The sequence below is a fragment of the Pongo pygmaeus genome, chromosome 11 (assembly GCF_028885625.2).
Source record: "Pongo pygmaeus isolate AG05252 chromosome 11, NHGRI_mPonPyg2-v2.0_pri, whole genome shotgun sequence".
Taxonomy (NCBI): Eukaryota; Metazoa; Chordata; class Mammalia; order Primates; family Hominidae; genus Pongo; species Pongo pygmaeus.
Window position 1 is genome coordinate 111,146,765 of NC_072384.2, and position 16,311 is coordinate 111,163,075.

Here is a 16,311-nt window from a genome sequence, read left to right on the forward strand (position 1 = left end):
CCATAGCAGGGTATACCTTTTAAAAGCAGCATCCCCATGTTAGCGTGGCTGCCTGTCACATATTTTGAATATCCACTGTTCCAAATCAAGTCACCTTATCATTCAGCTACGGAGCTAAAGGGTGTTTCCATTCCATGATCTATACAGCACAAATCAGGAAACTATTTTTGTTCTTTCATGGGTTTCAGTTATAGATCTTAGATAAATCTGGCCTGACTCTCATCCCCTTCGCCAGCAAACCTACATCTCTCACCTGTGAGATGTTGCTGGACTTGTTCTGGTTAGAGCATACCCTGATACCAGGTTTTGTTAGCATCCCCTTTTGTACTTTGTATCACAGGATCTCCACACATTTTTTAAAAAAGAATGTCACAGTTATAATTTTCCTCTATGTCACTCTAGTACCAGATAAGAAAGTAATAATAATAATGCTACCAATGATAAAAGTATCAAAATTTACTATGTGGCAGGCAATGTGTTAAGTATTTTGCATATATTATATCATGCATTAGGGAGAGAGAATTCTGATGCCCATTTGTCAGATGAAGCCATTGGGGCATTAAGAGAATTAAGTTAAACTTGCCCAAGGTCATTGAACACAGGCAATTGATTCCAAAACCTACTCTCACTCTCTCGTCCTCTATATACTGCAGTGTTTGAAGAATTTCCTGACTTCCATTCGATTTTTCTAAACATATTCTGTTGCCACTCAATTTCTCCAGTCAGAATGTTTTTTAAATTACACTCACAGACCTATTTTCTTCTTTTATACGGTATTTATAGCTGCTGATTTTGATAGCTGAGAATAGTACCATACAAATAATGATGTAAGACCTGAGGCAAATCACTTAACCCCTCTGAACTTCAGTTTCCTCATTTGTAGGATGATGAAATGATAATACTTGCCTCACAGGGTTGTTTGAAGATCAAATGCTATAATGCAAGCAAAGTGCTCTCAATGAATAAATGTTAGCTCAGTTCCCTTCCTTTCCTTACAAGTGCCAGGATTAGAAAATATGGCCAGACTTGTAGCAAATTTGAATACTATAAGGATTCCTTATTGATTAAATAATTAATTTCTCATCCAGTTCCCAAAAGGATTTGAAGTAGCTTGATGAACATAAATTAATATAATCCCTATAAGCATACATTATGTTTCTCCAATTTCATGCTACCTGTTACACTATTCTGCCCACTTAATTAATTCATTTGGTAGTCACTCATTGATTTATTCCTTCAAGAAATATTGATTGTATATGTACTATTCGCCATTGTTTTGTTTGCTAGACCACTTGGCTTGGAAATCCTCTTCCACTGTCCAGTTCTTTTTTCCTCCTGCTCTTCTGGTAGTCGTCACCTGTTCCTTTTAGACTTTTATTCATTTGTCAACCAATTGTAGCCTGCCTGACTTCTGATTGTTATGGTCCCTGAATAACTTCTTAAATGCTAAACCCAATATATTTTATTTCTCTTCATCCTTCTTGACCTGTTTGCTGCATTTCACAGTGCTGATAATTTATTTCTAATTAAAACTTTCTGGTGGTTTCTTTGATAAGACATTCTCCTTGTTGTCTTTTCTCCTACGGTCTTCTCTGACTCTATCATATACTTCTCTTTGTTGTCCATCCCTTAAGTGTTGTTGGCCCATAGGTTTCAAGTCTAAATAGATTCGTCTTTCCTATTTCTTTGCTAGGATTTTAGTTACCATCTATGTGTTAGTTACCCTAAATAAAAATCTGCAGACTAGAATTGTCTTTCAAGACTCAGATTCATATATATTCTTGCCAACTAAACATTTCACACACCCCAACCTGGTAATAACTAAAACAATTTATTTCCCCCCACAAACACCCACCTTTTCCTCTTACATTCTCTGTACCCTTTAACCAGTCGTGGTGCTTGGAACTAACTTAGGATATACTACTGAATTCACCTTATCCATGAATTTCCCATGTGTAATCAATCACCAAGTCTTCTCAAATCACCTCCCAAATATGTCTCCAACCCATTTTGATCACCTCTATCTTAGCTGGGAAACTTAGCCTTCTTTTTTCCAGACAAATGCAATAGCCTCCAAACTCTTTCCCTGCCCTCAAACTCACAAGCTCAAACCCATGCTCTCTTAGAATGATGTTTGGCATCTAAATGATAATCTGGACATGTTCATCTTTTGCTTAAAGTGTGCAAATATCTACCATTGTCTATTTAAGTGTGTTCAAAATGACTCTCTGAAAGCCTTAAGGATTATTGGAAGTAACTCAGGGTCCCTGTGGTGGTAATGGGGCAAGGAGGGGAAATTTAAGAGGTTTCTGTCTTCTCACTGCACTCTTACTCTGTTCTTCCCTGCTTAACCAGACTAGTTCTATTTTTATCATTTTGGATATTTTAGTTCCACAAAGCACTTTCTTTTAGGTAAATGGATGAAAGAGGGTAGAGGGCAGGGAGATAATTGAGTGCTTTATCAAAGTCTGAAAGCCACCAGCCTGTGTGACAACAGTCTGCATTACCTCCCCACTGACGAACTTGCCAGCCCCATCCCTTAAAACCCTCTTGCCTTTTAATTTGTGCTTCATCACACTCATCTAAACACTTACTTGATTAAAAAAAAAAAGATGGGGTTTTACTATGCTATTGATCATAGAAAAATATTCCATTTGAATTAGGCCAATTCTAAATTTGTTTCTTCTTGGATTCATGAATTTGCTTTATGTTGCACAGTTGTTTCCTGGAATCGAGATACTGAATTCTAATCTTTTCAGTTTTTCATGCTTATTTCCAGGTGGTTGGCTTTTTTCCCTTGCTATTCAAAGTGATCCCATCCTTTTCATCAGTATGGCAGGTGGCCTTATAAAAATGAGCATCTGTGAGGCTTTCTAAGAGACCCTTCAGGGATAAGTTGAGAGCCACATTTTGACCTGTTTATATTTGGGGTATTTTTTTTTTTTAAATCGTCTTTCCAGATTACTTTAAAAATGAACCATACAATTCTGTGCACTAACTAGGCAAGTATTTTCTAGTCAGGAAATTCAGCTGAATGAGAACTGGAATCTAAAATAAAAGTTGTTTCTATTTGCCTAAGTGCCATTTTCAATATAACATGCTTTTTCAAAAAGATTCATTAATATGCATTTTAAGATTTTAATTTAGAAACAGTCTATCATTGATCACCACTCTGTTTACATTTTAGCAGTCTGCTGAGAGTACACTGTTAGATTCTTTTATATGTTGCTTTTCCTTCTTCATTAGCCTCAACACCTTCCTCTGGGATCTTTATTAAAATGATCAAGAGTAGAGGTTTTAGATTTCATAAATATTGCAACAGTTTCATGCTTTTTGGAGAATGACTCCTTTAGATCAAAATGGCTTCCTATGGGGGCAGAGAGTTTTTCAAAGCCTGCAAACCGCAAAGAGTAACACAAAAAGCTACCCTCAATAAACACACAAACATAATATTACATGGGGTCAATAAATAAGTGTCACTATATAAGAGGTACTCAGATCTTTTAAAAATTTTATGCAAAATTATGAAGCTGAACATGCTAGAGTCTCTGGCCTGCACAACTTCTGATGACTGGGATAATTTTGTTAAAAAGCTAAAGGGAATTCTGTTAGCCTTTTAAGAAATTGATCACTACCTTCATAAAAGTCTCTGGTGAGGAAATATTCCATTGTGCTGAAGTCTGTATGTTTTGAAAAAGCTGATTAGAGTTCTTTTTTTTTTTTTCTTTGGCTCATTCAGCCTCAAATATTGTGTGCATATTCTGGGATGTGTTTGGGTGCCTGTAGGGAGTATGGGAAAAGGAGTTGGGAACAAAAAGTTATATAATAAATGATAGAAATCACTATATTGGCACAGTATAACTTAGTTCCTATTCCAAATCATATACCCATCACAAATAGGTGATATTTGTGATAGGACCATACTAATTTTTAGTATGTTACAGAGTTAAAAAATTTAAAGCAACCGAGATGGAAAGTCTGGTCAAACCACTTAGAGGTTTGGATAACTCTTTAACAAGTAAATAAAACAAAATATTTAATCTTTTAGTGTTTCATATGATGGTTAGATCCAGGACTCAGAATGTTGGGTTGCTGAGATGGAATACAGAGAGGAATTTGTGTGGTTCAACTTCTCACCTTGTGCTGTAGAACCCTGAATTTACAGAGTAAGATTTAAATAAATGGAGGAAAGAATAGAAGGGCCCCAGCGCAGTTTGTTCTTGCTCCAGTGTTGGGGGAATTAAAAATGGCAAAGAAAGATCCAGATTATTACTTCCTCATTATGACACCTATTTCAACCCTGAGTAAAATGAGCAAAATCTTGGTATTATCATACTTATAAGTGTGTCTTGTATCATTCTTATAACTGGCCTTCAAGAAGACAAGATCCCCTGATTCCCCAGTATCTCAATGCTTCTTGCAATTTAGAATAATTAGAAGCACTTGCTCAGCTTTAAAAGCACATTGATCCCCAGACTCATTCATTAAATCAGGAATAAGGGGAGAATCCTCGGTGTCATCTAGTAGTTTCCCATATGATTCTTTTTTTATTTTTTTATTTATTTTTTTATTTTATTATTATTTTTTTTTAGTGACACTCATTATTTTATTTTTTTTATTATTATTATACTTTAAGTTTTAGGGTACATGTGCACAATGTGCAGGTTTGTTACATATGTATACATGTGCCATGTTGGTGTGCTGCACCCATTAACTCATCATTTAGCATTAGGTACATCTCCTAATGCTATCCCTCCCCTCTCCCCCGACCCACAACAGTCCCCAGTGTGTGATGTTCCCCTTCCTGTGTCCATGTGTTCTCATTGTTCAATTCCCACCTATGAGTGAGAACATGCGGACACTCATTATTTTTTTCTTTTTTTTTTTCTTTTATTATTATTATTATTATTATTATTATACTTTAGGTTTTATGGTACATGTGCGCAATGTGCAGGTAAGTTACATATGTATACATGTGCCATGCTGGTGCGCTGCACCCACCAACTCGTCATCTAGCATTAGGTATATCTCCCAATGCTATCCCTCCCCACTCCCCCCACCCCACAACAGTCCCCGAAGTGTGATGTTCCCCTTCCTGTGTCCATGTGTTCTCATTGTTCAATTCCCACCTATGAGTGAGAATATGCGGTGTTTGGTTTTTTGTTCTTGCGATAGTTTACTGAGAATGATGATTTCCAATTTCATCCATGTCCCTACAAAGGACATGAACTCATCATTTTTTATGGCTGCATAGTATTCCATGGTGTATATGTGCCACATTTTCTTAATCCAGTCTATCATTGTTGGACATTTGGGTTGGTTCCAAGTCTTTGCTATTGTGAATAATGCCGCAATAAACATACGTGTGCATGTGTCTTTATAGCAGCATGATTTATAGTCCTTTGGGTATACACCCAGTAATGGGATGGCTGGGTCGAACGGAATTTCTAGTTCTAGATCCCTGAGGAATCGCCACACTGACTTCCACAAGGGTTGAACTAGTTTACAGTCCCACCAACAGTGTAAAAGTGTTCCTATTTCTCCACATCCTCTCCAGCACCTGTTGTTTCCTGACTTTTTAATGATTGCCGTTCTAACTGGTGTGAGATGGTATCTCATTGTGGTTTTGATTTGCATTTCTCTGATGGCCAGTGATGGTGAGCATTTTTTCATGTGTTTTTGGCTGCATAAATGTCTTCTTTTGAGAAGTGTCTGTTCATGTCCTTCGCCCACTTTTTGATGGGGTTGTTTGTTTTTTTCTTGTAAATTTGTTGGAGTTCATTGTAGATTCTGGATATTAGCCCTTTGTCAGATGAGTAGGTTGCGAAAATGTTCTCCCATTTTGTAGGTTGCCTGTTCACTCTGATGGTAGTTTCCTTTGCTGTGCAGAAGCTCTTTAGTTTAATTAGATCCCATTTGTCAATTTTGGCTTTTGTTGCCATTGCTTTTGGTGTTTTAGACATGAAGTCCTTGCCCATGCCTATGTCCTGAATGGTAATGCCTAGGTTTTCTTCTAGGGTTTTTACGGTTTTAGGTCTAACATTTAAGTCTTTAATCCATCTTGAATTGATCTTTGTATAAGGTGTAAGGAAGGGATCCAGTTTCAGCTTTCTACATATGGCTAGCCAGTTTTCCCAGCACCATTTATTAAATAGGGAATCCTTTCCCCATTTCTTGTTTTTGTCAGGTTTGTCAAAGATCAGATACTTGTAGATATGTGGCATTATTTCTGAGGGCTCTGTTCTGTTCCATTGATCTATATCTCTGTTTTGGTACCAGTACCATGCTGTTTTGGTTACTGTAGCCTTGTAGTATAGTTTGAAGTCAGGTAGTGTGATGCCTTCAGCTTTGTTCTTTTGGCTTAGGATTGACTTGGCGATGCGGGCTCTTTTTTGGTTCCATATGAACTTTAAAGTAGTTTTTTCCAATTCTGTGAAGAAAGTCATTGGTAGCTTGATGGGGATGGCATTGAATCTGTAAATTACCTTGGGAAGGATGGCCATTTTCATGATATTGATTCTTCCTACCCATGAGCATGGAATGTTCTTCCATTTGTTTGTATCCTCTTTTATTTCCTTGAGCAGTGGTTTGTAGTTCTCCTTGAAGAGGTCTTTCACATCCCTTGTAAGTTGGATTCCTAGGTATTTTATTCTCTTTGAAGCAATTGTGAATGGGAGTTCACTCATGATTTGGCTCTCTGTTTGTCTGTTATTGATGTATAAGAATGCTTGTGATTTTTGTACATTGATTTTGTATCCTGAGACTTTGCTGAAGTTGCTTATCAGCTTAAGGAGATTTTGGGCTGAGACAATGGGGTTTTCTAGATATACTATCATGTCATCTGCAAACAGGGACAATTTGACTTCCTCTTTTCCTAACTGAATACCCTTGATTTCCTTCTCCTGCCTAATTGCCCTGGCCAGAACTTCCAACACTATGTTGAATAGAAGTGGTGAGAGAGGGCATCCCTGTCTTGTGCCAGTTTTCAAAGGGAATGCTTCCAGTTTTTGCCCATTCAGTATGATATTGGCTGTGGGTTTGTCATAAATAGCTCTTATTATTTTGAGATATGTCCCATCAATTCCTAATTTATTGAGAGTTTTTAGCATGAAGGGTTGTTGAATTTTGTCAAAGGCCTTTTCTGCATCTATTGAGATAATCATGTGGTTTTTGTCTTTGGTTCTGTTTATATGCTGGATTACATTTATTGATTTGCGTATATTGAACCAGCCTTGCATCCCAGGGATGAAGCCCACTTGATCATGGTGGATAAGCTTCTTGATGTGCTGCTGGATTCTGTTTGCCAGTATTTTATTGAGGATTTTTGCATCAATGTTCATCAAGGATATTGGTCTAAAATTCTCTTTTTTTTGTTGTGTCTCTGCCAGGCTTTGGTATCAGGATGATGCTGGCCTCATAAAATGAGTTAGGGAGGATTCCCTCTTTTTCTATTGATTGGAATAGTTTCAGAAGGAATGGTACCAGCTCCTCCTTGTACCTCTGGTAGAATTCGGCTGTGAACCCATCTGGTCCTGGACTTTTTTTGGTTGGTAAGCTATTGATTATTGCCACAATTTCAGCTCCTGTTATTGGTCTATTCAGAGATTCAACTTCTTCTTGGTTTAGTCTTGGGAGGGTGTATGTGTTGAGGAATTTATCCATTTCTTCTAGAATTTCTAGTTTATTTGCATAGAGCTGTTTGTAATATTCTCTGATGGTAGTTTGTATTTCTGTGGGATCGGTGGTGATATGATTCTTTTTTTAACCTTTATTTTGCATTCAGGGGTACAGGTGCAGGTTTGTTATATAGGTAAATTATGTGTCCTAGGGGTTTGGTGCACAGATTATTTCATGAACCAGGTAAAAAGTATAGTACCTGACAGTTTTTTTTTTAATCCTCACCCTCCTCCCACCCTTCACCCTCAAGTAGCGCCTCATGTCTGTTGTTTCCTTGTTTGTGTCCATGTGTACTCAATGTTTTAGCTTGCACGTATAAGTAAGAACATGCAGTATTTGGTTTTCTGTCCCCATGTTAGTTTGCTTAGGATAATGGCCTCCACCTTCATCCATGTTACGGCAAAGGGCATGATTTCATTTGTTTTTATGGCTGTGTTTTTTTCCATGATAGTCCATGTATATGTACCATGTTTTCTTCATCCAGTCTACTGTTGATGGGCATTTAGGTTTATTCCATGTCTCTGCTGTTGTGAATAGTGCTGTGATGAATGTATACATGCATATATCTTTATGGTAGAATGATTTACATTCCTTTGCGTGTATACCCAGTAATGGGATTGCTTGTGATTCTAATGCACGGCCACAGTTCAGAACTACTGTTCTGACTTATATTTTATAAACGGTAAAGCTAGACATTTTCCTTAATCACTATTTTTATCACTGACTCATAATCTCTTCTAATTTTTTATTGGCCTTTGAATGAAATCTAAATTCTGTCCAGTTTTCAGTATGTTCATTATCTCATAATTTTGTAACATTCTACAACTCCCATATCTGCTCAAGACATGCAGATCTCACTACCAAAAACTTACCATGCTCATCCCAGCTCACCTTTCCTTTGCCAAAGTAATTTTTCTTATCTGCATAAATAACTCTCCTGTCTACTTTGCCTCATGAAATCCCATTCAACATTGATCACATTCCTCTGTCCCAGATAAATTCCCAGTTGTGGTTTTTACTGCACAGCCTAGCACCAAATGTCATACTGTCTTGTGGAATGTAGTATCCATGGAATTTTTTTTCAGCAAAAATTTATTGAGTGTCCACAATATTTCACTATACCAGGATATTTCTGTTTTTCAAGAAAGGCTATACTTATGTTGCCATGACAAACAAACTGAAATTCTTAGTAGCTCAGCACAGGAGAGGTTATTTCTAACACACGAAGACTTTATTATGATTCCTTTGCCACTGCAGTGACTCAGTGATTTAGGGTTACCTATGTCATTGCTCTGATGTCTGAAGACAAAGTATCCATTTTCACCAAAGGGAAAATGCTAGTGGTGTCAACCTTCACTTCTTAAATGGTTTTGTCTGAATGTGACTCATAACAGTTATGATAAGCCATTGGCAAGAAATACCCAGATGGTCCTGCCTAATTGCAAGCATTGCTGGGAAATGTGGGGAGCATGTGATGTTTACAATGATGACAAATGTCTCTGCTGCATGTTTTCAATTTGTGATCTCATCTATCCTTTGCTACAACTCTAAAACACTGAAAGGTATGTATTACATATCTAGTATCATTTTATAATTACCACTATTATTTTATTTATAGCTACGGATAGGTGAAATGACTTCTCTAACATCATCCAACTATATAGCGCATAGTGACTATACATATAGTTGACTTTAAATTCCACAATTCATAAGCCATAGACTCTTTGAAAGCAGAGGCCAAGTATTACCTTCATTCATTGGCAAATGAGAAAGCTATTTGTCAGTAAATGGTACCTGATTCAACTGGTAGACTCTACTTAAAATTCAAGTACCTATTGGCTTTTATTCTTTATTGTGCTTCAGACGTTCCTGGTTAGAAAGTGAGCATGAATGAATGATTACTTCAATGATTAATGAAATAATAATTCATTCTGTTTAAGAGAATTTCACTGCTTGAGTCTTGTGCTCCACTAGTGAGTGACATTTATAGGTTTTAGGTGCAGGAAAGGCAAAGGTAGTGTGTGAAGGGGAGAGAATGAAAAAAAATAAAGTCATAAAAAGTTCACATTAAAACTTTTTGTATAGAGATTATGTATAATGTTCTGGCAGTTTTTATATGGTCTTGAAATGTTACTTTCTATTTAATGAGATCATACGTTGTTAATTTGAAACAAAATTAAATAAACAGAAGAATTTCCAACTAGGGCTAAAAAACACAAGCTATACTGTAGTCCAAAGGCTTGATCTACCAGACCTTCTGAGAATAGGTCTCATGGTTGGTCTTCAATTTTATTTTATTTTATTTTTGCTTGTAGCACTAAACATTCTGCCTAAAAAGTAGCGTGTAGAGTGCAGAGGAGAAGAGTCAAGAAGGAACTGATTTGATGATCTGAAGTCTTGCAAAAACCCATGATGTGTTATAGGCAAAAGGGTCTGACAGTTTGCAAATTTCTTCTCCACATCCCTGGCTTTGCTCTCATGGTGGCTGCCATGGAGCCAGAATACTGGCTGAATTGATGATCTGTAATAATGCCACTCTCTAGGGAAAGGGACAGAAACAATCATAAGTAAGGGAGGCACTTCCTTAGTAGAAAGACCGTGGGTCTTAAAGCCAGACCATCTTGGCTTGAAACCAGGCTCTCTTACATTTTAGCTGTGTATTTGCAGAATTTAACCTCTTTAAATCTTTGTCTTTCCTGAAAAATAGTACACCAATACCTATTTTACAATAATTACTAGAGGACCAGAAGTAATTAATGTAAATCACTTACCTTATTTCTTGATTTAGAAAAAAATTCAGTAAACGTCATGGCTTAAAGAAAGTTACAGAAGGCAAGCACTGGATGAGTAGGTTAACTCAATTTAGCATCATTCTTATGTGACAAACTTGCAATTTTTTCCTTTGAATCAAAAGTTCCAAATTTTAAAATAGTATCCTCATTTTACTTGCCAATTTGCTATCACAGTATTTGAGATAAGATTAATGGCATCAGAAACTCAGCAAATATAATTACATGAAGGCTGACATAAAATTTTAAGGTATTTGTTTGGGGTTGCAACTCTTTATAAAATCTATATAGGCAGTTCCTGCCAGTATCTTTTGATCCCAGGACATCTACTTTTTATGTTTGCATATGTGTATATCTCCATCTATTTCTTGTGCCTACAATTCATTGCACTTGAACTACAGAATCCTCATGGGTTAACAGCAGACAAGACATTTTAGAATTATGTATAATCAGGTATTCACTGACTCAATTTGGGCAAACACTCAATTTGGGTAAACAAACAAAAAGTTGAATCTATCTTTTTTATTCACCAATTTACTCATTATTCAATGGATGTGCACTGAGTACCAAGCACTGTTTTAGACATTTTGTATACCTGTAATTCAATGAATGAAACAAAGTTTCCTAAGTATATGGGGACTACATTTTAGTGGGAAGAAATGAGACAGTACATGGTAAACATAATAAAAATATTTTATAATATATTGGAAGATAACAAGTGTTATAAGAAAAAAAAAATACAGAGAAAGGAGAATTGAGAGTGTCCTGGCTAATGGTAATAGAGGGAACAGATTTTAGTGTTAGATAGAGTTACCAGGGATCATCTCATGAGAACATAAATTCAGCAAATTCCTGAAAGAAATAAGGGGTTTAGCCATGCAAATATATGGGAAAGAGAGTTCCAGGTAGAAGGAATAGTAAATAGGTCACTATGACTGGAGAGGACTAAGGAAGAGGAAGACTAATAGGAGGTTATGAAGGTAACATGGACCAGCAGGTAGAAAATGTAGGGCTCTGTGTGACATTGTAAGCTATTTTCCCCCACTTATTTACCAAAATAGCAAGTAGAATCAAACATATGCAATGTGATAGCAACAATGAAGCACACAAGGAGAATAATACATCTGCAAAAGTTGATGATTAAAGTAAGTCATATTATTTTTCATTTTTAACTACAACTTGTTTAGTCTTATAGGAAAAACTTTAATATTAGAGGGTAAGTAGTTTACTGGCCATCAAGTGTTTGAGTATTATACTTAGTCTGTATCCTGATATGTAACGTATCCCTTAAGAAAGAAACCTTAATTGAGCTTATAGTTATACTTTTCAATGTTGATAATCACTCTTTACCATAAAGAGTTTCCCAAAATATTTCTTCAGTTTTTTTTTTAATTCTGCTGAGTTTTAAAACATATTTTCTCATAGTCAGTACTCAGTGGAAATGAGAAACAGCTGGCCAACATCTTGCATAATCTATCATGTAGGTAATAATTATTACTAATTTACCTGAAGAATGGTCTCTTTTCCCAGATAAAGCATAATGTTCGTATAATCTTCTGTCATAAGCATTCTTTCCTGTTATTTTAGTTCTTTGGGATTATAATTGCTATTTAAATTTAATATATTTTTACCTGATCAATACTTAATTTTTTCTAATTTACATCAAATCAGATTTAAATTATTTGAATAAATTATTTGTATAACTTGTGTTAAAACTACTAGTTACTTGGAAAAGAAAAATTTTGAATGAATCCTTAAAATCGCCAAAACATTAGCAGTGTATATGTTAATTCCTATACCTTATTTTGTTAAAATAGTCAAAGACACATGAAATGCACTGGTTATTTGTTGCTGTCTTATCAACTAACAAAATTTACAAATGTAACATAAATATGATAACTTGATTTCCAAGGTAAAGCATAAGTTCATTAGACACTCATCTAATCTTTGGGATGCAGAACGTGATAGAAATTCATGAAAAAGAAATTACAGTTCTTAGAGTATTTTTTAGGATACAACTACTTGGGAAAGGTGGCTCAGAAGATGTAGATGTATCTTGCCACCTATTATCATGGAAAAGAATTGGCTAATGTATTCAGGTAATAAAATATAGCATTCAGCTCATTCCCTAATTCTCATGGCAGCTCTTAATGGAGTAAGGAATCTACCAATTCAGAGAAACTCAACGGTGTAGGTTCACTGCTTTGTAGTATATATGGTGAGGTTATGTTGACCCTCAAGGCTATACCTCATCACTATAGAAGGAATATATTGCGGTGACACAGTTACATGTATCCATAATTATTCCTTGCTGTGTCATTCGGTATATTTGAGGTTTCAGTGAAGCTAGCCAGGTCATAGCCACAACCTACCAAATACTGCCAATAGAATGAACAGTTTAGATGTTGCCCGCAAAAGCTTGGATTACTTGCTCATAATAACTAATTTTAACTAAAAAAATGTCATGGGTTATGCTGAAGATTCACTCAGTATTTTATATCTCATTTCAAACTATGGCAAGTTATATAAGCCAATCCAGATCATCAGAGACAGTATGCAAAAAGTATTGGTACAGTATTGTTTTAAAATACACAGTCACAAAATAAATACCCTCTTATTAATTTCCATAATGGAAATTAAAATGCAAATCAAAAAATTTTCTTTAATTACCAAAGATATGTTAATTTACAGCATAAAGTATCTTCTCTTTTGAAGAAATTTTAAAATCCAGGTATCATTTATTCCTTTTCTTTTTTTAAATTTTATTATTATTATACTTTAAGTTTTAGGGTACATGTACACAATGTGCAGGTTAGTTACATATGTATACATGTGCCATGCTGGTGTGCTGCACCCATTAACTCATCATTTAGCATTAGGTATATCTCCTAAAGCGATCCCTCCCCCCTCCCCCCACCCCATCCTTATTTTCTTATACTCATTTTCAGCCATAGGAATCCTACATAGATGCCTGGTTGCTCTCTGGTTTCTGCCAGCAAATATGGTCTGAGTCATTTTCCCCGGAAATGGTGGAGATAGCAAAGGACACCCAAAATTGTATTAGTTCATACTTCCAATTTTCCAAAATAAAATGTGTCAATAGCAAGCTATCAGAGCACAACCTCACAATTAAAATATTTAGAAAATACATATACTTTCTTGATGATAACAGCATTCTGTAATTCAAGCACTGGTTTCCTTATCCAATGCCAAAAAAAAAGAGATTAAAGAACTCATGTCACGTACTTGAAAATTACAATCTTATTTCCAACCAGAGGCCCAGGTAGGAACCTGACTGTAATCTAGAGGATAATAGGTGAGAATTTTGGAGGTAGTGAGGATTGAATGGAGAAAATGGGAAGAGAAAGAAGCTTAGTTTCAGCTTCAGCCTGTGTGTTAATTCATGCTACTTATCCAGAATTTATTGTGGGATGGAATTCAATTAGGAAAACCTTTTATTAAGAAGGTAATAGTAACACTATTGGCACTGCTTAGTTATGGAAGGTTCAACTTGCTTCTAATGTGTTTTCAAATCTACAGTAACTCTCTCTTCTTTCCCTTTTCTCTTTATTTCATTTCTTTGTCTTACATATGCCCTTTGGTATCCCTCTTAGTATGAGAGATATAAAATTAATAATTCCTATGTAATATTTATTGAACTCTTAGTACCAGATACCGTGTCAATTGCCTTTTCATAATCTTCTGTAAAATAGGCATCACTGTCTCACTTTTACTAACAAAAAAAAATAAGTAAACATAGAAGGGATGTTGTTTACTGTAATTTACATTTTGTGAAATGATGAGGCTGGAATTTATCTTTTCAAAGAAACCGCTTTTGGTTTTATTGATTTTTCTCTATTGTATTTCTATTTTTCATTTAATTTATTTCTGCATGAATTATTATTTATTTCCTTCTGCTTGCTTTAGGCTGAACTGCTCTTTTTCATCTAGTTTGTTAAGGTATGTATTTAGATGATTGATTTTTGTTCATATATATGTATATATATAGCTATAAATTTCTCTCTAAGCTCTACTTTCACTTTGTCTTATAATTTTAACTGGTTGTATTTTTATTTCCATTGGGTTAAAAATATTTCAAAAATTTATCTTGAGATTTATTGGTAATTTATATGATACTTAGAAGTGTGTTGCCTAATTTTCAAATATTTTGAAATTTACTTGTTTTCTTTCTGCTATTGGTTTCTATTTCCATTGTGGTCTGAGAATATACTTGGTATGATTTCTATTATTTTTAATTTGTTCATGTGTATTTTACAGCCTGTGATTTGGTCTATCGGTGAATTTTTTTTCAAGCTTGAGAAGAATGTGTTTTTTGCTGTTGTTGGATGGAGTGTTATATAAATGTCAAGTAGGTCGAGTTAACTGATCATGCTCTTCATGTCAACTTTATCTTTTCTGATTTTCTGCCTGCTTAATTTGTTAAGTAGGAAAAGAAGGGTGTTGAATCTCCAATTATAATAAAGAATTTGTCTGTTTCTACTTTAAATTCTATAAGTTTTTGCCTCCTGTATTTTGATGCTTAGTTTTTAGGTGCATATATGTTAATTATTGTTATGTATTTTTGGAGAATTGATTCGTTTATCATTATGTAATGACTCTCTTTATCCTGAATACTTTTTATTGTTCTGAGGTTGGTTTTGTCTGAAATTAATGTAGTTCTCCAACTTTCTTTTGCTTAGTGTTATCATGGTATAGTTTTGTCCATCCCTTTAATTTTTGTCTATCTGTATTTTTATATTTAAAGCAGGCTTCTTATAGACAGTATATAGTATAGTTTCTTGTAAATAGTATATAGACAGTATATAGTTTATTTACTCTGATCTCTGTGTTTAAATTGGTACATTTACCCCACTCCCATTAAAAACTTATTAATATAGTTTGATTAATATCTACCATGTCTGTCTTCTATTCATTACATTTATTTTTTCTTTCTTCTTTCCACACTTTGTCTTCTGTAGTTTTAGTTGACTATTTTGTATGCTTCCATTTTGTTCTGTCTCTTTGCATAGAAATTATAGATCTTAAAAAAAAAGCTAGTGGTTTCTCTAGAGTTTCAGTATACTTTTTTTATTTTAAATTTTAGCTTTTGTGTGTAAATAGTATAATAGTATACATATGTATTTATGGGGCATATAAGACATTTTGATACAGGCGTGCAATGCATAATAATCACATTAAGGTAAATGGGGTATCCATCACCTCAAGCATTTATCCTTTACAAATAATCCAATTATACTTTTTTAGTTATTGTAAAATGTACAATAAATTACTGTTGACTGTCAGGATACATTTTAACTGATCTAAGTCTTCCTATAAATAACACTATACTACTTCTTATGTAAGATTCTTTATTATAAAGTATTTCCTATTTCTCCCTCCCTTTCCTTATGACACTTCTGTCATTTATTTTACTTATTCATAGGCTATAATCACCCAATACCTTACTGTTATTATTTTAAACAAAGTCTTCTTGTAGATGAATTTAGAGTAAGAATATTTTTTTCATTTATTCCTTCTCTGACAGACTTTCTTTTTGTGTAGATCTGAAATTATGACCTACATAATTTTCCTTCTCCTTGAAGAATTTTCTTTTCCTGGAAGAACTTCATTTAACATTTCTTGTAGAGTAAGTCTTATGGTAATGAGTTCTCTGTTTTTGTTTGTATGAGGAAGTACTTATTTTCGCTTATCTACTTAAGGATAATTTTACTGGTTATAGAATTCTAGACTGGTGTTTTCTTTAAAAACACTTTAAATATTTTTTTCTACTGCTTTTTTTTGCAGTTTCTGATAGAAAATGAAAAATCAATCGTAATTTGTATCC